The following is a 25,147-nucleotide window of genomic DNA, read 5'->3' on the forward strand; positions in this document are numbered from 1 at the left end:
TTTGGCATTTCTTATGTGGTTAGAGGAAATATCTGGAGCTTTGTGGAAAGCCAAACTCTTAATATTTGCTTATAAATGTTGATTGGTATTGTGTAAATTGGATGTTTAGGATCTCAGAGACAAATGGAAAAGGGAGAGTGTTCTATTCAGCTAAATGGAAAATTGCATTTGCTTCTTTATGTTGTGTTTCTTTAGATTTAAAATTGAGAATGGTCCAGCAGATATCAATGCTTCAGGTATGTTGGACTCCACAGTGCCTTTATAGGAAGGAACTGGCTGTTTCAGATAGTTCAAAGATGGCAAACACCATATGTGATATAGAAAAGGATTAAGAGGAAGGAAGGGTGGAAATGACTGTCGGGATCTCCGCTCAGCCAAGCTGTCAGTGTTGAGTTCAGAAACTAACAATGACAACCTTCCCCCCCCCCCCATCCCCAAGGTGTTCCTGTACTGTGCATTAGAAGGCTCAAAAATAAGGCTGGCTGCCAGTTGTGAACATTCTTACTATACAGTAGGTGGAGAGCAACTGTGGAGATGCATTCATATTTCTTCGCTTCTACCTGTCTGCTGGTCAGGATTCTTCAAAGTGTTACAGAGTGCTTCAAGCAACTAATTGCAATGTGTTTTTTGTACTGTTGCTGTCCACCAAAAATCAGCCACTATTGTGAAACTGTTCAAATAATTTTCCCTTCTAGGTTGGTCCACTGAATCATGTGTGAAGTACCCTTGCCAGTTCTGCACCTTTTAGGAGCCTATTTTATCACAGCTTTCATTTCTGGTGGCAGCACACACCACAATAGGGATGTTTGAATTGGGTTTGGCATACAGATAATTCCCAGTGAATAAATAAGTCCCAAATAATGTATGCTTAGGATCATAGCTTCCATGTATTTGAAAGAATAAGGGGGAGGGGAATCCTTAGATCATATCAGCTTGATCTTTGAAAACTGACAGACAGCTCGTCTTTGACTTTCCAGCATCAATATGCTAACATTGACCTTTTGTTTCAGAACAGTATTTTAGAAATGCTTGTGATGACACCCTTCCATTGTTATACAGAATGCCAATATCTCAACGCAGAATTTACCTAGCTTCCTCCCTCTGCCCCAGTGAATTGATATTCATTTCTCAGAATGCATGTAACTGTTTATGCTTTTGGTAAATGTTTAAAAGACTAGCAGTCTTGCACAAAATGGGTTTTATAATCCTTGTGTCTGTTGCACTCTCACCGCCAAAGAAGACTCAAGAACCAGCATATTGGTACAGTGGTTATGTTTATTGAAAGCCAGTTAAAAAGAGAGGGGAGGTTTGTCTATTCATCATATTAAGGGGAGCACCCCTCTTATAATCCCCTGGGCATGTCAGCTGTTGTACTCATTTGATTGAATGAACTCCCTTCTTGCTAGATGAACCTTGGGGTGTGAGGGCTAAGCATGTACACCATGAATCTGCAGCCAGGTGTTCACCCATGTGTACCTGTCCATCCCGGAACACTCTGGAGAACCCCCTCCCCAACCTTCGAGTATAAGTGCTGACTGCCCCAAACCCAATATTCCTCATTGACTTGGGGGGCATAGGATTACATCTTAATTTGCTCATCTGCTTGCACTAAATGTCAATGAGAAGAAATTGATAAAATTCAACTAATTCCAGTGAGACCACATTGAGTGATTTAATTAAGCACGCAAATGCCAATCAAACCAGGTTAACCAAATCAAGGTATGAGAACTTATGCCAATCATATATATTTTTTCCCAGTTATGTGAGCAATTGCCAATTAGACCAGATAAACCAAATTGAGCAATGGAAATATTGCCAATCAGATGAGATTCACTGATGACATGAGCTAACAAATACCCTGCAACGTGAAGTAGGTGAAAAAAAGGGAGAGGAAGAATTCTCCCCAAATAATTTCTATGTGACCCCAGCTAGCCCCAAACCACACTGTACAGGGAGAGTATCACTGAACAGAAAGGGAACAGTGAGGGGTTGGAGCAGCCCTAAATTGGCCCAGCCCACTCTTATGTGGCTAGTGACTGCACCACAGGTGACCTCTTCACCCACTCTCCTTGAGAAATTTCAGATACAAGTGGCAGTGGAGCAAATTCACTGTTTCTGAATACAGTGAGATCTATGGGATGTGGTTCCAAAAAGTTTGCACAGGATTGAGCAGCACCTCCCATTTCTCCATATCAGCCATGATGTTCTGTAGTTCATCCTGAGAGGTTTAGTCCAATGTATCAAAATCCTGAAACTGCTTTAAAGAGTTTAAACATGTTGGGGGAATCACCAAAGCATATTTGTAAGTGGAGGAGGGGGGAGTTATATGGAGCAGCAGAATTACTTAATTGGCTACAACCCAAAGGTTGCCCAGACTATCCCAGCTGAGTTTTGTTTTACTTTCCTTCATCATCCAAGACAAGAAAGCTCATCTGCACACATCAAGCAATTGCATCAATTAGCCATATCACATATGTTCTTGAACCTGTAGTGTTGAACATATATATTAAAGCAACTGAAGTGACTGTCCGTTCATCTGTTGTAGTTCTGAAAGCTCTGCTAGAACTGTTGACCCCAAAGCAAGGCGTGTGAGCCTCTATGCCTCTCTTTCCACATCAGACACCACAGGACCAGCAAACAATATGTAACAATACGTCACAGCAAGATATAACATTGTTTTCTATGTATCAAAATCACAAGAGCAAAGTCACATTTTCATGCCTTTGGAAATGGGCATATGACAACCTTGCTATAGTTTTTATTTCTCAAAGCATTTCAGTGGATCATATTGCAAGATAATCTGGTTGGTGCCAAGGAAGGGTTTTGACATGCATATGGCAGCCAAGACCCTGCTATCATTATGTACAGCTGAAGACAATTTCCACACAGAACACTATTGTTACCCAAAGGTCTCCAAGCATCACAACACATTAAAAATGTAAATACGTACTGGGAATCCAGAGAGGCACATTACTCTAACTTATGTGCTAACTTATGTCCGATGGATCAGCATTAGATGCTATGGGGCAACCAGTAGTTCATGACACAGCAGCTGAAGTAGCATCTTGTAACTGGAAGGTTACCCACTTTTCATAGCCTCCTGTGTTAAAGAAAAAAGTGGTGCTCATTTCTTCCAGTATTCCTTGCTTTGAAGGAATATTGATTATTTATTAATGATCAATATGGAAGGGTGTGTGGGCCCATCAACCTCTCCCTCTCACTTACATGCTTTTCTCCTTGGTATGGTTCTGTCACACTAGGCAAGGGGAATGCAAAATTCCTTCAAATTTGCAGAATTGGAAGACGCTGAAGTTAGGCCTTCTGTTAGCGGCAAGCCTCTATTCTTAATGTCCCAACACTTTAATAAGCTTTGAATCAGACTTGAAAGAGTAGGAGTACTATGTAATTATTATTACTGAAAATATCCCATACAATCCTAATGATCAGGCCTGGCTTGAGTTATCTTCTACCAACTGGAACAAATTAGTTTGATTTACTGTATGCTCTACCGAAAAGGGACGGTTTGAACACTTAAACTGTTCTGGTTGGAAGATGATATACATTTCTTAAGTGAAACATTGCAGGAACACACATTAAGGACTTAGCCAAATCCATTTTCCCCTAGATGATAGCATATTATATAGCTAGTGTTCCATGCTACATTTTATAAATGGTAGAAAAGTCAATTAAATATTTATGGCTTCTTGGTTCACATTTATTGCTTATTACCAAATTCTAATATGAAGGATACCAAATTTAAAGGCTGAATTCCATCCATGTGTAGAGATTATACAAATCTTTATTCATTTCATTGTAGAACCATTTCTTATAGAAATATTTCATTTTTACAATATTTCATATTGTAAGACAACAAATCAGTGAAATTTCAACTAACAGTGCTTATTTCAAAGCAGGCACAATTTGATGAATTACAAAGTTTGGTCTGCAGAGTTGTTCCAGACTTTATTGTGTTTCTCCAGTGAGAAACTAGAAGGTCGGTTTAATTACGCAAATTGTGCTCAGCTCAAATCTTCCCCCTAAAGTCAGAATCAATTTGTCTCACATTCCCTTGGGAACTGGCAACACACTTATTTGCCAGCCTCACTTCAAGAAACGGTATTTAAATATTGAGCAACATTTCAGCAAAATGATTATCATAAAATGTCACGCTATTCTTAGTATGCCAGTGTATTAAATATTCAACTACACAACACATACAAGAAGGTAATGCCATCAAGAATCATTAATGCATTTATTTCACTGTCATATTCCATTGACTGAAGAAGCTATTCTGGGGTTGGGGAGGAGATCTAGTAATTGAAAGAGTAGCTACATGGAGGCAAAAAATAATAGGTCCACCCATATTGCACATGTCAAAAAAGTAAGCGCAGTTGATCCGAATGAGACACACAATTTGCCTTAAGCCACAACAGTTTTTTCAAGACTATGACCAAATGTTGCTAAAAGCTGCCACTGTTGTTTAACAATATAAAATTAATAGAATGGAACAGGTGGTACCTGTCACCAAATGTTGCATTGGACATGCAGCCCGTGGATGCCCTCCTCCAGGATTTTTCATCCCTTTCTGCTCCTATTTTTTCACATCCCTGCTCTGTAATAAGAACTCAGCATTCCATGCTCACTGAACATCCTCATTCCTCACTGGGCTGTTTTTCAGGTCTTCCCCTGCTCTTAAGTTTCCCCCTGAATATTTTGCTATCCTATTGCGATTTATTTGGTCACTCTTGTGTATGGATGGTCCTACTTTTGCTACATAAGAAGAGTGAGTTCACTGTTGGTATATAAAATAGGATAGGGTAATGTAAAGTGCAGCAGAATTTACAATCTATATGCACAAAGATGGAGAGAGGAGATAGTACCTACAAAGGAAGAGTGGCAGATGAAATTAATGGAATATGCAGAATTAGCAAGCTTAACCAGCAAAATTAGAGAGCAAAGAGGAGAAAAGTTTTAAAGATGAATGGAAGCCATTTGTAGACTACCTAAAAACTTTGGTCAGTTTGGAGTAAACTCAGCAGTTACAGTTTATGAGTAGAATTTGAATGTTTGAATAGTTAGAAAAAAATAGAATATGCAGCAGGAATGGAAAACTTTTGGGACCCATGGAAGGATGGATGGGAAGTCGATGGAGTATTATAGATTGATGTAATGTATCTATTTTTCTTTTTTCTATTTCTTCTATTTCTTTAACTTTTTTTTCTTTTACTCAGTTCTGTATTTTGTATTTTTATAAATTCACACACACATACACACACAGAGTCTGTGCCAAGTGCATGCCAGAGCTATTGAATGGGGATTTGAGAAGATGGCACCTTCTTCCCTTCCGGCTCTTGGTGCTTCCTTTTGCTCTATGCAATAGACACTAATTTCAGGCTCTTCTTGCATCGGTACATGTTTATAAATAGGTTGAAAGATTTGAATCAAAGAAAAATCCTAGTCAGAAACCTACATGTTCTGCCCTGCCACATGCTCATCAGTGCAGATTTCTTTGATCTGATCTGTTTAGAGCAGTAACAGCTATCTGCTCCTGGGGACAGGTGGTGGTCTGATGTAACCCAGACTTATGTTCACCTCTAATGCTGTTACCACAACTCCATTGGCATGGCTGGACCTGCGTGACAATTCACTGTGCAATATTCTGATGGAAGAAATGAGTGTGTTCAAAAGCTTTTCAAGGAGCAGAGTAGCAGCCGAAGATGCCTCATTTTATGTCTGGAGGAATCCCAGACAGTGTGGCTTTTGATTAAACATGGAACATGGCTTTGTTGCCTCAAATAATACCGCTGGTGCAGCCACCCAGTTTCACACACTTCTTGAAGCTAGAATCATTGGATAATGTAAGCCTTTCTATCCTGTGTTGAATTTAGCATTATTAAATCAGGCATGTTTTAGTCATAATATGCAAGCAATTTTGTCCCACAATGCATACAGTGAAAAGCATACAGCACAGGCGTGTGTGTCATACTTTTAATTAATGTTGTAAGGGAAGCTCCTCCCACTGAATTGCGTTATAACACTTATGTTACGTGACATTAAGAATCTGCAGTTGCATCATTTTTTCTCTCATTTACCCTAATGCAGTATAGCAGAATGATTTCACAATTCATAATACATTAGTGACAATTAAATGCTAATGTGAAGGGATGTGATATTAGCTTGTTTCCCTTAAGAACAAATAATATATTATGGATGTTATAATTCTGGGTTTTTCCTGTTGTTCTTTCCCATTCCTTGTGACTTGGCTCAGAAGTGACAGAACAAGCAGAGTTGCACAATTCTTGCTGTGAAATTTGTTCAAAAAAAGAAAAAAAAGAAGTAGGCTGGGGAGGGAAGAATAATGAAGAATAATATTTTCCAAAATATGACAACAAAAATATGTCTGTCTGTTTCACCAGTGCTGCATACATGCATCTAAAGCTTCTTTTAAAAAAATAGATTTTAGGGTAGTTTAAAGGACACCCTTTGTAGAATCTCATTCCTTAAATTACCTTAAATCATTATTTTCTTACTATGTTAGTTTAATTGAGGATAGGCCATTATGCTAATTTATTTTGCTTTCCCACTTTTCTCTTAACAGTTTATAGTTGCTTTATTGAAAAAGTAATTACTGACTTCCAATACAATAACTGGAAAATGGCTTCTTCAAATAACCCAGATTGTCACAGCAGCATCAGCACAGTAAAATCATTTTTGTGCGAGAGAGAGAGAGAGAGAGAGAGAGAGAGAGAATTTCTTTGATTTCAGATGGACCTTAAATTACTGCAGAGGATCTATCAGTGTTGAGATAGTTCTGTTGCCATTATTTGACCAACAGCACCCTGGGATTTAGCAGCTTAAGACAAAAGGTCATCACCCAGGGAAATGTATGAGAGGCCACTTCTTTGAAGTTTAAAAATTCTCCTCTGGGGGGAAAAAGAAAAGAAAAAAGACAGCTCACTGAGATATCTCTCTAAGGACTTGTGCTGTAACTGTTCTCTCCCCACTCCTATTTCATTTTAAAATTTGAGATATGGAATAGTATGAGGTTCTTTCCCTTATTTTTTATCTTAGAACGTTGATATATTTCATCAAGAGAGTTTTAAATATTTGAAAGAGCACTGCTGGGTGAAATGACTTGGTGAAATTGTGCAAGTGCTATATATTAATTACTTAGTGTTTCAAAAATGAGGAAGGCAATGCTTTTCAAATGGGTATCAAAGCAATGTCAGCGTTTCGTTACTGGAGATGTGCACTGTTATAGCTGATGCAAAGCCAATCACTAAATTGCTCTGCATTTGCAAACTGAGAGGCAGAATAAATAGTAGAGAGAAGAACATTTATGTAGTCTTAAGATGAGTACAGACTAAGATCTAATTCTTATGTCACCTTTGCTGAATTCTGTAATTTAGAGAAGATGAGAATTCTGTAATTTAGAGAAGATGAGAATATTTCCAAAAAGCATTTGTGGATCTTCGGCTGCCATTGCACAGTGTACCTGCATCTGCAATCTTTTTCTTTAACATTTCATACTGGCACCATCTGTTTCTCCCCTGAGAGCCGACACCATCAGAATGAGCAAGGATTGGATTGATTTATAAATACATACATACATACATACATACGTATGTACATACATACATTCATACATACCCCACTTTTTCCCTGTTAGAGACTCAAAGCAGCTTACAGGTAAAAATAAGAACTGCTGAAAGCCTGGAGTGGGGGACAATCAATACAGTAGAACTAAACATTGATAGAATTAGAACTATATACATATATATAAAATGTGTTAAAAACATACCAAGGTATTGTTGACAGAAAAGAAAAGAACCACATGCGGTCAAGGTGGCAGCAGTGCACTGACACCCCCCCCCCAAGGAAGAAAGAGTGCTAAAAGTGCTTTCAGATGAAAATGTCCTCTCCTGTGTGAAAGAGATCTTCCCTTTATGAAGGCCTAAGCAGACTGAGAAGAAGATTTATTCTATACATGTAACATTATTACATGTGGGCCTGCAGATGTGGTTAGACTCCAACTCCCATCAGCCTCAGTCAGCGTGGCCAATTTCTCCCCACATTCTGTGAGTATCAGCTAATTAGCTTTCGCTTGGCACAAAGAGGGTCAGTGTGACTTCCCGTCATATTTCTGTCACCTTGTGCTGCCATTCCTTTCCTGTCGAAGAAAATGCAGTGTCATTATATGTCTTGGATGAACAACTCTCAAGGAACATGCATTGGATTAGTTGAAGAAGGTGACTTTAACAGTTCCAAGCTGGTGCCTTCATTCCTTTTCTTTCTAAACCGGTGCTTCAGTGCAATTGAGCCCTAAACTAATCCTGACACATAGTCACATACTGTAAATCTCACCCCTGGTTTTGTTTAACCAAAAGCAGTGGATTTGAGCGGAGAAATGGAGGGCAACATACCATTCTCCTCTGATACTTTTCATCTCAAAACTACCACCACTTGAACTCATTTTCTCTCCATGGAAAAAGATATTCACACCATTCTAGGGATGGTGGCAGAATTTACAACAAGCGGACTGAGCATTGAACTGGCCCATAGTCAACTTGTCAGCTGTCTTTTTCAAAGTATGTATTAGAACTTGGAGAACTGATAAACGTTTGAACTAGGTGTCAAAATCAATTCCTCATTGTGCACTAGCAGTTTTTTCAAAACCCTTTACTTTGCTGGCTTAAACTACTGAAATTATATTGCAAGCAATATGCATGGAGGTTCAGAATTGTGGCTACGGGCAACATTGATTCTTGATTTCCTTGCACATAACAGTCTTAGCATGGTGGTGCTCAGTAGTGATGGTTGATCTCTTGATTATTGACTTATCTGCATTGATTTAACTGAGTGTACATTATATGCCACTCTTTTCTGCAACCAAGCAATATGAATGTACAATGTATCCTATTCCTATATCCTACAGCAGTCAAGCCACTCCCCCCCCCCCCCAGTGAACTGCTACAGGTAAAAGGAAATCAGTAACATTATTTCAGTGGGTCTACTCTTGAGGATGATTAAATTGGCTGCAACATATCTTTAAGCTGGAGACAATCCCTACTTATTTCAAGTGGTCATAGTGTTTTCTGTGGTTGGTTGTGGCTATTCAGCAGCAAGGAAAGCCAAGAGGCATTCCCAGCTGGATAAATGGGACTTTACCTTGAGTGAATTGTGTTTGTCTTCTTTTAACTGTCTATCTAATATGCACATTGTCATAAAACAATGGTTTAGAAGGTAATTAATAAATCAATAATAATAATAATAATAATAATAATAATAATAATAGGAAAAGACACATTTTCCTAGGTAGTTTCTCTTATTATTTTGTAGCTGAAGCCTGATGCTGCAAAATGGCTTTTAGGGTGCAGTCATAATAAGTATTGGCTGAAATGAAGCCCCTCCCAGCAATCTGTAGAATGTGGCTTGAAGAAGTTGCCTCAGCAAGGCTCATGGTAGTGCTAGCCCTTCTGCCTGCAATCTGAACCATTCACAGATGTTCATCATGTCCTTACTTATAGGCAATACAGCACATACTTAGATTAAATGGTTGGTGCTTTCTTTTTCATTACCAGTCCTGTAAGTAACTCCAGGTTTCTCCTGTATTGTTGTAATGGTGGACTTCAAGAATACACTCTGCTCTCAGGTACGCAGACCTTTTTTTAAAAAAAAAAAGCTGAGGGATTGCCACAGTTACTGAAGTCCCCAAGGGCTCGGTGAGGTGCACATTTCCAAAGTCTTTTTTCCCACCTACCCAGCCTGCACAGATGGATTTTAAGGATTCTGATCACTTGAAATGTCTGGGGAGAATGATTAAAAGGACAGGAGGAAAGCTGCCTTCTTGAATTCTAATCAATCACTCCTCCTAGGATGATTTAAGCTATGAGGAGTATATAGGCTTGAGACCCTGTATGACAGTAAGCCTACCTGTGGCACTCAGCAGTTGCTGATACAGACTGAAACCAGGGGTGCTTTGTGGGGTGCCTGGGAGTACTATTGCACTTGTGTCAATGGGGGGGGGGGGAGTCAATGTCCAAATGACTTCACACAAAGTGTTGGAGGACAAGGCGTGAACTGGAAAGAGGTGGCCCTTTCCCTCCCTTGTCTGAGGGCAGGGGTCAGTTGGAGACTGGTCAGTTGGAGACTGGATTTCTTTATTACTAGACCCTAAGATTTGTTTGTGCACAGGTGTGTATTGCAGCCTCCTCCAAGGAGCTGTGCATATAACAGCACATGCAAAATATATCAGCCATGGTGCTAAACTGCTGAAGTAGCGGTATTGATGAGCAGAAAGCCATTCACTATTGGAGAGGGATGTTACCCATTTTCTTCCTCTTCCCCCACCCAATGATTCATCATGGATCTCTGATTTGTTTCAGCTCTGTAGTGTAAGTGCAAGAATGAGTACAGTCAAATAAGAGTTGCAGAATTTGCACGACAAAACCTTGTTTTGATTTTATCGCTTGTGTGGGCTCTGATAGCCTGCAGCCATCTTCCAAAGCAAGCAAGGATTTGATGGTGATAAAGCACAGTTACTTGAATTCGCAGCAACCTGGAAGTTATTCCACTGTCACTTTTGTAGAACCAAACTAGATGATACATTAACTAGGTATCTATGCTCTTAAATGCATGGTTATTTTTTTAACACAAATTTGTGATGCAGGGCCCCTGGCCCAGAATGGGACCTTAGCATGTGGGTTAAGGTATTCTCACCCTTTGCAGTCTCCATCCAGATTGCCCCACTATGTGTTAAAATGTGTGTTTGAATGAAACTTCCTTTTGAAATGTGTTGTGCTGAGCAGGGGCAGGTGATCAAGACTGAGACCATGGGTGGGATGAAGCAAAGCATTAAAGCCCCATATTCCCTAGGTCAGGGCCCTGATCTGGATTGGTGTCACTGCACTGGTACTTTTTGTAAATCAAAAAACCAAATCCTTCATATAAGGACATAGGTACATAGCTATTGTACCATCTAGTTTAGCTTTGAATCATGGGGGAAAGGAACACTCATCTACGCTGTGTTTGACTTCGCCTTTCCAATTGTGTTCTGGGAAACCTTAGCAATTTATCAACAAACAGGCGGATTTAGAAACATAGGGATAAACTTTAATACAGGGTCTTTTTTCTGCAGAGTAAAAAGAATAAGAAATGCATTTGCTCTTCCAGGTACCAGAATCTCTCACCTTCTCAGTTATTAAGCCCAATGAGATCTACATATAATGTTAAGTGGCCACAGATTTTACATTATTAACTTAATAATTGTATGCCGTTCTCTATATCTGTAATTCCAATAAAGTCCATTATATACATAGCACAACCAGTCATTATGGCACCAATATTATTGTCTTAAGTGCCCAGAAGACAATTATATGGCAGTTACTATCTCTTTCATGGTAACTTGTCACTTCAGGAATAATGGCTATTGTAAGCTGTAAATATTACAGTTGGTCTTACCAAAATGAACACACAGCTTGAAATAATCTATTTGTCACATGCATAGTGTAATATTCTATATGTGAACTATGCAGTTGTTGGTAGCAACGTAGAATATACCATACCTTGTAATAAAGTATTATTCATGCCCTTGACTAGTTGCAGCTGTATTATAATTTAGAAACAAATAATGTAACATCTTAGAAATATGTTCTGTTTTTGTTTACATTTTTGCTTACATTTTTGTTTAAATTGGACATTAGGTAGGTTGGGTTTGCCTTCCATGGAAGGAATGACTGGTCCAGCCACAGAAGAGTTTTGATCTAGCAGACAAATCCTCTCTATCTGGTCAAGACTTTCTGAAGGCCACACCCACTCTCTAGGCCATGCCCCAAACTTTGCAACCCCCTCGAGTCCTTTTGTGCTGCTGGAATGCTTCATTGATGGGAGGGAGCGAGGGAATATCCAGTTTTGCATGGCCGGAATGTAGCCCACTGTACAAAGGTAAAAGTCACACCCATATCCCTGCCCACTTTTGCCTCTAGTACCACTCACCACTGCCATGCAGCCAACAAGATTTCCCCATGGGGAAATGTGTCCTTCAGGCTGCAAATGGTTCTCCAGTTTTGCTTTACATATTGACATATCATTGACATCAACCTGAAAACTTGTCCATTGTCTTTTGGCATCACTTTAGCATTGAAAAACCAAAATCTAGATATGTAACCACACCATCTGGCAAGTGCATAGCTTTTGTTATATGTTGAAGCTTTTTTTCTGCACAAATATTAACATGGCAGAACTAATGTTCTGCAACCTTGTCTTCATTTTTATACTCTTTTCCTAAAGAATGGGGTATTTGGATTTTTATGTCATGAATGAACTGTGAATTATATTGATGTGCTGTATTGCTTTGACCTTTTCCACATAGTTTAATGTGAGTAGCCATTCCACTGTGCTGGCTTTTAACTGCTTTATTATGCTCCTGGGAACAGGTAGTCTAAAAGACAGGCATTAAAAAAAAAGTCACCCTCATTTCAGGATTAGTTGGCAGCCTTTTTTATTTCACACAACATTTTTGTCTGAGTTTCACATCTGTTAATTGATATCTAAAAGTGGAAGCCTCTTAGTGGGGGATAAGTTATAAAAGAAGGAACAAAGTATGTAGAAATTTGTCATTGTCATATGATATATATCCTCATCTGATATGTCCTAAAGTGCCACGGTAACTGGGTTCCCATGTGACACAGAATTCATTTGCATATGACAAAGATAACAAAGTGGGAAATGAAATAAAATTTCAATCATTCTCCATTTTGGCCTGGAGATAAGCCATCTTGTAGTGCTGCTCCTTCGCCCTTTATAATGAGAGCATGCCTGATGAAGGAGAGATACTAGGTATTACATTTCTGAAAGGTATAAAAGTCTGTCGTGATATCATGGATATCTCATCTACAATATAGAGTTTCTGCATTTAAGAAATGTGAGAAGAATAATGAATGGTTGGGGTTTTTTTTGCTTGGTATAGTTGGGGAAGGTAGGAGGGGTAAAACAGATTGTTTCAGCTTGAAACCTCTTACTTCAGAAGAGTGCTGGCTGCAGCCCATTGGGACTGGCAGAGTGGGAGACAGAGACACCAATTGTAGTGCCAGAGCCAATGACAGTTGTTGTTGTTTAGTCGTGTACGACTCTTCGTGACCCCATGGACCAAAGCACGCCAGGCACTCCTGTCTTCCACTGCCTCCCGCAGTTTGGTTAAACTCATGTTGGTAGCTTCTAATGACAGTTAGAGCCAACTAATTCTAGTTTTACCTTATCCTCCTTCCCTCTGAGGCCCCAACTGCACTTTACATTTAAAGCAGCATTACACTGTTTTAAAGAGCCATGTCTTCTTAATCAGTTATGCCTTCTCTCAAAGAATCCTGGGAGCTGTAGTTTATCAAGGGTGCTGGGAGTTATTAGGAGACTACTATTCTAATAATTCTGGCTTCTTCATCTATGCTGTTCATATACTTCTCATTGCAAAAGATTCATGCAATTTGCACTCCCCACTACCAACCAATATGATACCTTGCAGTTGTATACAACATTGCCATCAGTTAGGATTAGAAATTCACAGGAAATCTGTCATGTAAAATATATTTTGATTTAATTGTGCTTTTCATCAATGTTAATATGAAAATGAAAGGCTTTAAATGCAGCAGATCTTTTCTGCAAAATATGAGTACCTATCCCATCAACAGATCTTTTGCGAAGCTGGTATCATTAAATGTACATGTCATTACACTGAGCATAGAAATATGAAAAAGGAAGGATACTTATTTTAATGACTGCTAGAATTTTTAAATGCATTCATTTAATGTAAAAACATTCCCTACAGTATGTGCTATAGATCTCTGTAATGTTTCTGAAAATTCCTCACACAGTTCCTTGACAAATGCAAAAGACTTATGAAAATTGTTCCAGATGTCTTAAGTGGCTTGAAGGCTCCACTGAAATAAAATCTACATTTATTCTCATCATCGCATGCTTTAATTATCTATTTCACATTTGGTCTTCAGAGCAGACCAGAGAGGCTTTTAATTAACATTCTGTCTTTACAATAATTACATATATTTTGTAAGTCTATGTTTAGTGAAGCTTTAACATTATTGGGCTTTAATATCCAGAAAACATATTGCCATCTTCGGTAGATAATAGATCCTCTAAGCAGTATTGTTCTGCTAACTAAATCAACTTGCTGAATTGATTTAATCAGTTTTGACATATATTAAAATAGAACTGTCTTGGATGACTACAGGTGAAATGGATAGAGCACAAATGATATTCCAGGTTGCTTCGAAATTATTTAAGCACCACCAAATATTTGCAAGACAGTGGCTGCAATCAAATGGCTATAAAAGTGCAGCTATGGAAGATGAAGAGTACGTACATTGTCAGTGCAACAATGCACACACTCCAGCTACCATGCCTCTAGCACAGTGGTGGCAAACCTTGGCACTCCAGATGTTTTGGAACTACAACTCCTATCATCTCTGACCACTGGTCCTGTTAGCTAGGGATGATTGGAGTTGTAGTTCCCAAACATCTGGAGTGCCAAGGTTCACCACCACTGCTCTAGCAGCATTGGGTAAATATGATTATATTATCAGAATACAAATTTGGCCAACGTGGAGGTCTCTGTGGCCAACATCATGCTATATGAATTTGGTTAATACTGGCAAGATAGCAGTTTGGTAGGTGATGGGGGTGTTAAAGAAAGAATTGAAAGTGGAAAAAACAAATATGGTTAACCTAACAGATACTATCTAAATAAAATTTGACACAAATGTGTGTTTTTTAAAGGTAAGAATTATGTTTTTCAACAACAAAAATGAAAGATGTAATGCCACACATATACTTTTTGCATACCCTTGGTAAGTCTTAGGTAGGTTGCTGAAAAGGCCAGGTGTTTATATCCTTTGCTTTGTTATGTTTTATCCCCCCCTGGAACATGTAGGCACATTGGCATGTACTGTACAGCAGACTGCTTATTTTTGTGAACTGCTTCGAACACATAGTTTATTTGGAGGAAATGCAGTATATAAACAAGTTGACTTAAATTTATTATACATAAATGAATGCAGTGCTGGCCACTGACTTTCCACCACCTGCTTATCATTTTTTTCTCCATGTTGCTTTGTATACCAATAGGATGGCATCTAAAGTGATGCACCAATGTCACCTTTTAATACTGTATGTGTATGAACATCCCAAAACCGTCCCTGAAACCTTGGGGGACTCTCTTAGTTGTATTTAATGTGCCAGGAGAAGTTACAGCTGGAATGGAAGTGTCCTGGGTGCATATTATGGTATGGGTCAAGGAGGTCATTATACTGTATCTACAGAAGGCCTTGTTTTATTATTATCTTGGGTCATTTTTATGCCAAATATTTCACCCAAAATGATGTGCATTCTCACAGCTGAGCTGGGCAAGAGTGAAGGTTCTGCCATGTATTAAATTATGCAGGTCTAGTTTATCCTCCTGATGATGGTTTTGAAATTTGCCCTTCAGATTTCCCAACTGTAGACATAGCTCCGACTTCTTTAATCAACTCCTAAATGACACAGAAATGCCACATTTTATTTTCAATCCTATTTAGCATGGCACAACATCTAAGAATTCTTTGCAGACTATCGGCTTTAATTGTAGGCTCTATGTTCCTAGGAAAATAGAACAACTGTGTTATTTCTGTGTCTGTTATCATTATGAAAGTCAGAGGAAAAGAAGCCCTAAAGACTACTGGAAATAGAAAGAAAATTAGATATTCTGCACAAAGGCTTGTTCCATGGATTCAAGAATATAAGAACTCATCAGAAGACAAAATCAAAATGCTATTTAATGGCAGATGAAATTAAGGTTTAGAAGATTATGAAATAGCTAACGATCTGAATATTCACATACATAAGCAGTGGCATATGTTTTTCTGGTTCAATCCTTAGCATATATGGGGAGGGGGCCCCTAGAAAATCCACCTTAAACCCTAAAAATGCTGCCAGTGTAGGAGCTAGGAGGACCAACAGGTTGACTTAGTCTAAGGCACTTTCGCTACAATCAAATCCAGATCATGTAGCTCTTGTCAGATAGCTGGTTGTTCCCATTTGTGTTCTGAACCATGAACATAGGAAGCTGCCTTATGCCTAGTGAAACCACTCTTCTCTCTACCTCAGTATTGTCCATGTTGACTCGCAACAGCACTTCAGAGTTTCTTTGCTATTTTGCTTTTAATTAGTTTAACATTCAGTCTTAATTGAAGAAGCAATATAGCTCACTGACAGATCACATGGTGTGCATGCAAAATCTCCCAGTTTCAGTCCCTGACATCTCCAGAAGTACTGAGAAAGGGCTGTGTCTAAAACCCCAAAGTGCTGTTGCTGGTCCATGTGGACCATACTGAGTTAGATGGACCAGTGTCTCGCTTGACATAAGGCATAAGCTCAATTTTATGTACTAGGCAACATGTAAAGTTAGTAATTTCAACTAGATGTTGACATTGTCCTTGTTTGGCTCCACTGTCAATTAAAACAGATGAGTGTTTTCAAAACTGTTATTCAAAATGACAAGGATTTCCCCCCTCATATAGTATAGCAGAATAGAGACGTGCTAAATAAGGCTACTGTTTCATGATGACTTTTCTGCTACACTGGTCACATATTTTGACATGCTTGCTCTGCTCACACTGTTGTGTCAATAGAGGAGAACCTTTCTGAGACCCCAGATTAACTGGCACTTGCTCTGGCTCAATGACACTATTCCCAGATCAACTGTTCAAAAATAAATGTATCTCTGAAGCTTCAGTATCTGCTCTATATATCTGTATTGCTGAGAAATAAGAAACATTCACCATGTGATATGGACACTTGCTGAAAAGGGATATAGGATAAAATTATCAAAATAAATTACATACAGAAACCCTGCTACTGTTCAGGAATGTTAAAGAGCCTCTTATAGGCAACATTCAATTCATGACAGCCTAAAGCTTTCCTAGCCAGTATAAATGTTAGAATGGGACAAAGAGATCACAGAATGCTATGATGGCTCCTGATATTAAGGGATGTGAGTAGAATGCGATATAGCATCTGTTGAAGGTTTGAATCCCAAATCAGAACAGTTGTATATGGGTCATTTATGTCTGCCAGTCCCTAATCATCCCCTCTGAGAGTGTAGGGGACCATTGTTCCACTTACAGGCAGAATACATTCAAGGGTAGGTACCAATAATGTTTTACGTTTATACAGCATTTTACACCTCTCTTCAGCTTAAAAAGTGCCCAGAACAACTGAGAGCAGTAATGAACAAGTCAACTCCTGTCAGGAGGCCTGTAATGTAAAAGACACAACATAAAAAGGATAGGAACAGTGGAGGAAAATAGGCAGAAGCAGATGATACTTCTTAATGTTATGAAGTTCTTATAATGACCAGCTTGAATCACAACATGGTGAAGAGGAACCAAATGGACCTATTCTCTCTTCACATCTAAAGGAGTAGTTTGCCACTCCATCTCTCTCTCAGCTGCAGCCAAGCCAGAGGGCTGCTACCAGATAACAGTTGGTGGAGGGAAGCACCTGGTTGGAGCCACACTCCCAGGAGAGCTAATTGAGTGGGCCTCATTTCCCATCTCTCCCTCTGCTACAACTAGGTGGAATTTGTATCAATATGGCTACCATGAAAGGCATAATCACAATGATTATGTACATGTCCAAAATGCACCAAAACCCATTCTTTATATACTGAATATATATTTATGAAATTCAGCAATTACAAACTGCCCTGTGTATTACAGAGGCCATAAATCTCAATAGATTTTTCAGAAATATATTCCACTTTTCAGCATAGCATTCACCAGATGCAAGTATGGTAGCTTGCTGTGTTTGATAAACTTGTGGTACGCTGCTATCTTGTTGACAACTTGCAATTAGATGGCACTGCATGTCTCATCAAGAGCAGGTCCCTTAGAAATAATAGAAGTAAACTTGACCTTCAGTGTTGGAGATCTTGCAGTTCTAGTTTGTGCAGCTCAGTAGTCAGTCTTGAAACTACTTGAAGGTAGACTCCTGGACTATGGAAATACGCTTCTATTTTTGTCGGTGGCAGTTTTTACATCAATTTCCCTCATGTTTTGTTTAGTGAATAGCATATTTTTAATCTACTTGTTGGTCTCTCTCTCTCTCTCTCTCTTCCATTGTCAGGTATAAATACTGCCATTGTTTCTTCAGTTCATTAGTATTTGGCCCACTGAAAATAATTCCCTAACATCAGGACACAATAAAAGGAGCTAGGAGCTGCAGAAATGTTCCTTTGTCCCCAGGAAGTCACCATTGTACCATCTTCCTTTTCTGCCAAGACATGAAGAAAGTATTTTCTCTCCTCCAACCCCCAATTCTTTCTGGTCAAATAAGGGACATAAAACCATAGAACCGGAGGGGGCTATGGGCTATCTAGTAATCTAACACCTCCTTAGTGTAGGAATTCCAAGCTAGAGCATCCATGATATTTTTAATGTCATTGTTTTGTTATACCAAATATATCATAGCATCTCTAGTGGAAAGATGCATCACTACAGTGATGGACTACCAGTAAGGACAGGCTACCTCTGTTCAGCATAAAATATTTATTTTATGCATCTCTTAAACTGCTGTGTCTAGATACATATACTGGTAATGTGGAATCACTTCATTATGCTGGCATTCTATGGCCCTCTTCGGGCATTACTTTAAAGTATACGGGAGAGTACAGTGCGAATGAGCACACTAGTTGTTCCCACCATCATCGCTTCAATTTCCATCCCTTTTAACTCAGCTGAAGCAGGGTAAGCAACATGGTGCCTTCCAGATGTTGCAGGACTACAAGTCCCATCATACCTGACTGTTGGCCATGGTGTTGAGGCAAGGGACTGATGTACATTATAGTTCAACAGTGTTTGGGGAGTATCAGGTCAGCTATCCCTGTTCTAGAGTATACAATAGGCAGTGGAAGATGCACAATCAGCGTCTTGGTCAGTGCACATGGGAGCTAGAGGCAAAACTTGGTTAAATAGCATGATAAGGAAAGACTGGGAGAGTTTCAGGATGTTACAACCCTAATTCATGCAAACAGGTATTGTATGTGCAAGGAGTGGGACATGATGTGTTCCTGTTGCTCACAACGCCAGTAGAGTCTGGAAGAACATATATGTGCTTGGGTACAGTTTATTTAATCAATCATGTGATACCTAGGGGAAACCATTGGGCAAGGGAAAGAGAATTAGCACCTTCACGGCATGTCCCACTTCCACCTCCCAGTTATATTGCAACTAGTTGAAATGTTACCAGGGTTTTGTGATTGAAACCAATTGATTACAGAGTAAACCAACTGGACAGAGCTAAAATATGCTACTCCACTTCTGCCAAGAAGAGTTAAACAAAAATGCAAGCCATTAATATAATCCATCAGCATACATTTTTTTAATGGCTATGTATGGATATAATGGTTAATCACCTCAAAATTATTCCCAGCTTTTCAAAGCTTAATTTCTGTACTATTCTTGGATAAATTAGTAAACCTGTTAATAATAGTAAATTAAGTTTGAACCTTTCATATCTTCTACTTCAAAGGATATATCTGCACACTATTAGTCAGTGGATGAAATTTGTGAGTAGGGCTTCTTATGACTCACAAAGCTAACGGATGATGCTTTTTAAGCACAGGAATGTATGAGTTCAATCACTGTGAAATTCCAGGAGTACATGGTGTAACATCCATTAAATCGCTGGTGTTCATGGCTATAGATAAGTGTAATGCTGAGTAAATACATCGGAAACATTTGACCAACTACTAAGAAATAGTGGAGTATAAAGAGATGTGCAATTATGTTTGCATCTTAATATGTTTAAATAGCATTCTGATTCTTTGTGTATTTTCTAGAAGTATACCCACAGATTTTGGTTCTAGGTAAGGAGAGGAAAAAATGGAAGAGGAGTGAGGTGAGGAGAAAGGGGAACTAAAGAGGAAAGGAGGAGGAGGGAAAAAGGAGAGAGACTTCAAGTAATAGTTTATAACCGGTCTAGACAGATCATGTTAGGACAATGTTGTCCCAGCCCCTCTCTCCTTGAAAGAGACTTGATCTCTGAGGGAGAAGAAGAACCCCAAAAGAGTGTGTAATTCAGATCTGCATATAGGGCTGCACCACCCCTTCTTCTCCCTCCTATTGCAGCAGCAACGCCCTCCCTCCTCAACTTTACAGTGTGGGCTTTGACTAGTAACCTTTTATGGGCTGAGAAGGAAGCTTGGGGGAGCCCCTGGCTGGGACTGCATTTTCATCTACTTTATACTGTAGGGCACAACTGTGCTTTTTTTGGGTCAACTGGCTATCTGAAATTCAGTGTGGGCAAGTAAAAGAAGGCAAAATCTTATGGCACTGCCACTCTGAAGCATTATTGGGTTAAGGGGCACCTTGGGGTTTCCACCCATAGCGTGAGGCTTCAGGAGTACTTTGGGGTGCACTTAGGATCTGGCTTGAACACCTTAGTGGTGCACAGGTTGCACTTCATTTATGCAAGGCTCACTTAGCAAGGAGGCAGAATCTTCTCCTACTCCTTGGCTGAGGAGTCAACAATGTGATAGAGTCTGCTTGCCTATACTTAATTCTTTTGTTGAAGTTACAGATCCTATTGTTCTGTTATATTCAATAATTACAACTTTTTCCTCCAATAAAGGTAAAGGTAAAGGGACCCCTAACCATTAGGTCCAGTCGTGACCGACTCTGGGGTTGCAGCACTCATCTCGCTTTATTGGCCGAGGGAGCCGGCGTACAGCTTCCAGGTCATGTGGCCAGCATGACTAAGCTGCTTCTGGCGAACCAGAGCAGCGCACGGAAACGCTGTTTACCTTCCCGTTTACCTATTTATCTACTTGCACTTTGACGTGCTTTCGAACTGCTAGGTTGGCAGAAGCAGGGACCATGCAACGGGAGCTCACCCCGTCGTGGGGATTCAAACCGCCGACCTTCTGATTGGCAAGTCCTAGGCTCTGTGGTTTAACCCACAGCGCCACCCGCGTCCCGTTCCTCCAATACGGTGTGCCAAATCTTTCAGGGGGCAAAGCAAACAGGTTCCCATAGGGTTGCTAAGGTCAAATGCTGCATTTCTGAGGATCAAAGAAGGAATTCAGGTAATCCATGGGAAACTGGAGAGCCATTATTGTGTAGTGGTTAGATTGTCAGACTAAGACCTGGAAGACCAGGATTCACAGTCCCACTTGACCATGAAGCTCACTGGGTGACCCTGTACTGTTTCTATCTAGTAAGATGTGTAATGCCTGCGCGTAACACTCTATCATACATGTATGTACGTACCCCACGTATAACCAATCAGCACCAAGTGCATATGCTGCAATGGGGATAATATACAATAAAAGGGAGTCTCCTAGACTCGATCGAGAGATGCCTCCCACATGGACACCTTCGACTCATCTGCCAGTTATTTCCAACCCAACAGGTTGCCTTGGAGAAGTCACCATCTTTCACCCTATCCTCCTTTAAAGACCTATGAATGCAGATATATAAAATGAATGGTGCTATATGATACTGTTGATTATTAATGCTACAAAAATTTTCAGTTCCCAAAGGGGGGGGGGGAGTCAACCCGTGAAACATTCCCAACTTTTGTGGATGCATGAGTCTCTCCACCATCACAAAAGAAGAATCGTAATTATGGATGGCTGTCAATCATATCAATGGAAAGCTCTTGTACTACTTTGCAAGGTCATATATGGAGTAAAGTGTCATGCTCCTTTCTTCCCTATGTCTCCTCATTTGGTTACCTTGGAAGGTCTTTCCTTCTGGAATTCATCAGAACTTAAACTGACTTTTTATGTTGACCTTTGGCATTCTGAGCAGTTCATCTGCATTTCTTTTCACAGATAGGAGAAATCTGAAGGGTTTTAGAGAGCTCTACTACCTAATGTGTCCCTCCTACCTTGTTCTTGAACCATCTTCTTTTTGCCTTTGGTACCTTTTTGGAATAATGCATTAAGAGCTAGCCAAATTCTTCTTGCTCCTCTAAAAGGAACCAAGCCCTTCTTGATCTCTTGGTACCATGATGACTATTGGCATACTGGGCAGTTGTGAAAGAAGTAGCAAAGAAAGAGTGGGGTTTGAGAGGCTAATTTAACAGCTGAGCATCTTGATTGCTTCTGTTTCCCCTAGCGTCTTTCAGACTAGTCATCCATATCACTCAACAACTGTGTGAGTATTCAAACCAGATGTTATGCTTTTGAATTATTATGAGTGGATTTATTTATTATGGAAACTGAATCACAGGTAAACATAGAAGCAATTTGAAAAATTGTATGGAATTAAATGTATTTTGGACATAGAACTGGAAATAGAATATAGCTTTCAACCTATTCTGCTGGTGGATTTTAAGATCTGAACATAAAATATAGTCATTCCATTGTTATTTTAGGAGTCGACTCTCTGATCTTTTTTCTATTTCTTTCCCGATCCCATTTAAGAGAGCTGCATGTTAGGCCTTGTTAAACTTCTAAGTAGTAGAGCAAAAGTCCATCAGTGTGAGCACCTTATTCCCTTTTGATGGCAATCAAGGCAGATGCCCCAAAACTAGATAGATTTTGATTGTCCTCTACAGGAGAATCATTACTTTGTGCCATTGAATCACAAAGCCACAGCTTTCCTCTAGGAAACTAATATACAGGCAAATGGAGAGAGGGGAAATGGCTCAACAGTTCTAAAGAAAATTTCAACCCTATGCCTGAGTAGCTGCCTTCTGCATCTTGTGTCTATGCAGTTCATCTGCCTTGCACATTCTTATGGAGTGAGAAGTGGAAAATGAAGGTGAAGAGTTTTGCAGATTGACAACCCAGGCATGTGTGAAGAGATGCTCTTAGATACTGAGAGGTGTGATAGCATAGTAAGTGCTATATTATCAATCATTTTTAAAATGTGTATGGTTTTTTTTTTTTTTAAGGTTTGCTTTTATAGTTACACCATGCTGAGAAGGAAGGCTTGTGAGTGTTTGAATGCATGTATGCTACATTTATCGTAATGTAAACCTCTGTGAATGGGAATCAAAGCTACATATTTTGGTACATTTCCTTTTGAAAAATGCACATTAAAGCTGCAAAACTGAATTCATTTAAGACACTTACACACCTTATGGAATCCCAATGAATTGATATAACGGAAGCCCCTGGGGCATGTCTTTAACATATTCAGTTTCCCTTTCTTTATATGCTATGTATAATAGCAGCATAAGTACACACTTATTACCCTGGTTGAATAGATTACTTCCTGCTGGCATTAAAAAAATACAGGGCTTCATTAGGGCAGATCATTATCATAATGTATTAACTATGATACATCTCCTGAATGATGATGATCTGATGGGCTATCAATGAGCTACATCATTATTCTGCATTTGGCTGGTGATGTATTAAAATGATGCTTCATTACCTTGAACCATTTGTTGCCACCACAATATAATATATCATGGGTGTGACATCACAACAGCAATCTTCTTCTTGGCCATGCTTTGTGAGTTTGTGGCATTAAGCCTAGCAATGCACGCTTATGCGCTTTTTCACATTCATAGATAATGCTGCTTTTAAAAATTCTCAGTACAGGAATAGAGGAGTGATAGATGGCTGGTCATGGACAAGAGCTGGACTTGTCGCTTAACTGAGTCAACTTGACCTAATAGGTAGGAAGGAAAAAAGGAAAGGCTTCCAATTTAAAGGATCTTTTCTAAAAGAGAGCACAAAGTGCTAGGAATACTTGCACATTTTGTGATATGGTATGTCATTACTTGTTGGCAAAACGCGCCACCCACTAGGCTGAATAAGATCTATCAGCCATACATGGTGATTGAATAAGTCTCCTAATTCTGCTAGCTTGTTTGGACTGGAGTTGTTCAAGCACATGACTGGCCGCAATCTACAATCGGTGGGATGTGTTCCATTCAAGAGTCACAAAACATGCAGGGCTGCATTAGTAAGCAAATTTTCCAGACTGTCAGAATCCAGTGATATAAAAGCTGATGTAGTTTACAACATGTAGCCCTTAACAACGTGGGACCGCCTTATCCCATGTGCCCACTTGACTGCTTCAGTCAGTGGAACTTACACCACTACAGGTGCCACGTAATACCTATTCCACGTTTAGTGTGGCAGCATCTGCACTTTGGAACTCCCTGTCTAATGAGATCAAGCAGGCACCTTGACTGTACTCCTTTCGGTGTCTGCCAAAAACATTCTTGCTTAGACAAGCTTACCCAGATGCTTAGAAAATGGATGTAATGCTTAGGAAGTTGAGATAATTTTAATCTGTTTTAGTATTTTAACTTTTATATGTTTTAGAGTGTGGTTTAGTTAAAGAATGTTTGTCCTTTTTATGTGACCCTTTAGCCCTGGTAGTTAATTTGTTCCTTTTCTTTGCTGAATCTCAGCAAGAAACCTATCAAGAAGGAACAAATATATTGGCTAAGTGTACCTTTTTAATATGGCAGCTTTTATCAATTTTGCAATAGAGTATATGGATTCATATTAGACCTTCAATTAGCCTACACATTAACATCAGCACTGCAGCTTTAGATCTTTAATTTAACTCTGCAGGCAAAGAAATATGAATGATTGCAAAATTGCTCCTTCAATGAATATTTCTTTGTTGAAACTTCAGTATTCATTGCCAACAAAACAAAAGAAGGGCAAACATCTTGGATTAAACATCCTGATGAATAGAATATCCCCTATGTGAATAGTGCCTTTATATAGTTTAGTCACTAAGTGACACTGGACAGAATTGTATCTGGATGGTGTCAGGCATTCCCCAGATCTGTTCTGCTATTGCTTAAAAGAGACAATAGGATTCGTATCTGACTTTTTGGCTGGTGCATCCTGTCAGACTTCCTTGGCATACCTGTTCTACCATAGAATGTATGTGGTATTGCATGTCCATTGATGATCTGTAGAGCTAAACAGTAGCAGTTGTAATGGTTCTCTGAAAATGTGTGAAATCACCTTATCCGATGCCCTTATTGAAACAGAGATTGTGCTGATCCATATACTAATCTCTGCTACAGAGGATGTCAAAGACCTGAATAATTTGTGATTCACAAAGCCAAATACCCCAGACCAGGCTTGCCTACCATTGGGAAATGTAGAGAATAGTAGCAG

At 39.4% G+C, this 25,147-nt stretch overlaps 1 protein-coding gene across 1 annotated transcript in view; it reads left to right on the forward strand.

Annotated features, from left to right (window-relative positions):
- Positions 1–25,147, forward strand: part of DPP10 (dipeptidyl peptidase like 10) — a 542,405-nt gene that overhangs the window by 195,721 nt on the left and 321,537 nt on the right. The gene's annotated exons all lie outside the window — the stretch shown is intronic.

Source organism: Podarcis tiliguerta (assembly GCF_965153285.1).
Source record: "Podarcis tiliguerta genome assembly, chromosome: 1".
Lineage (NCBI taxonomy): Eukaryota > Metazoa > Chordata > Lepidosauria > Squamata > Lacertidae > Podarcis > Podarcis tiliguerta.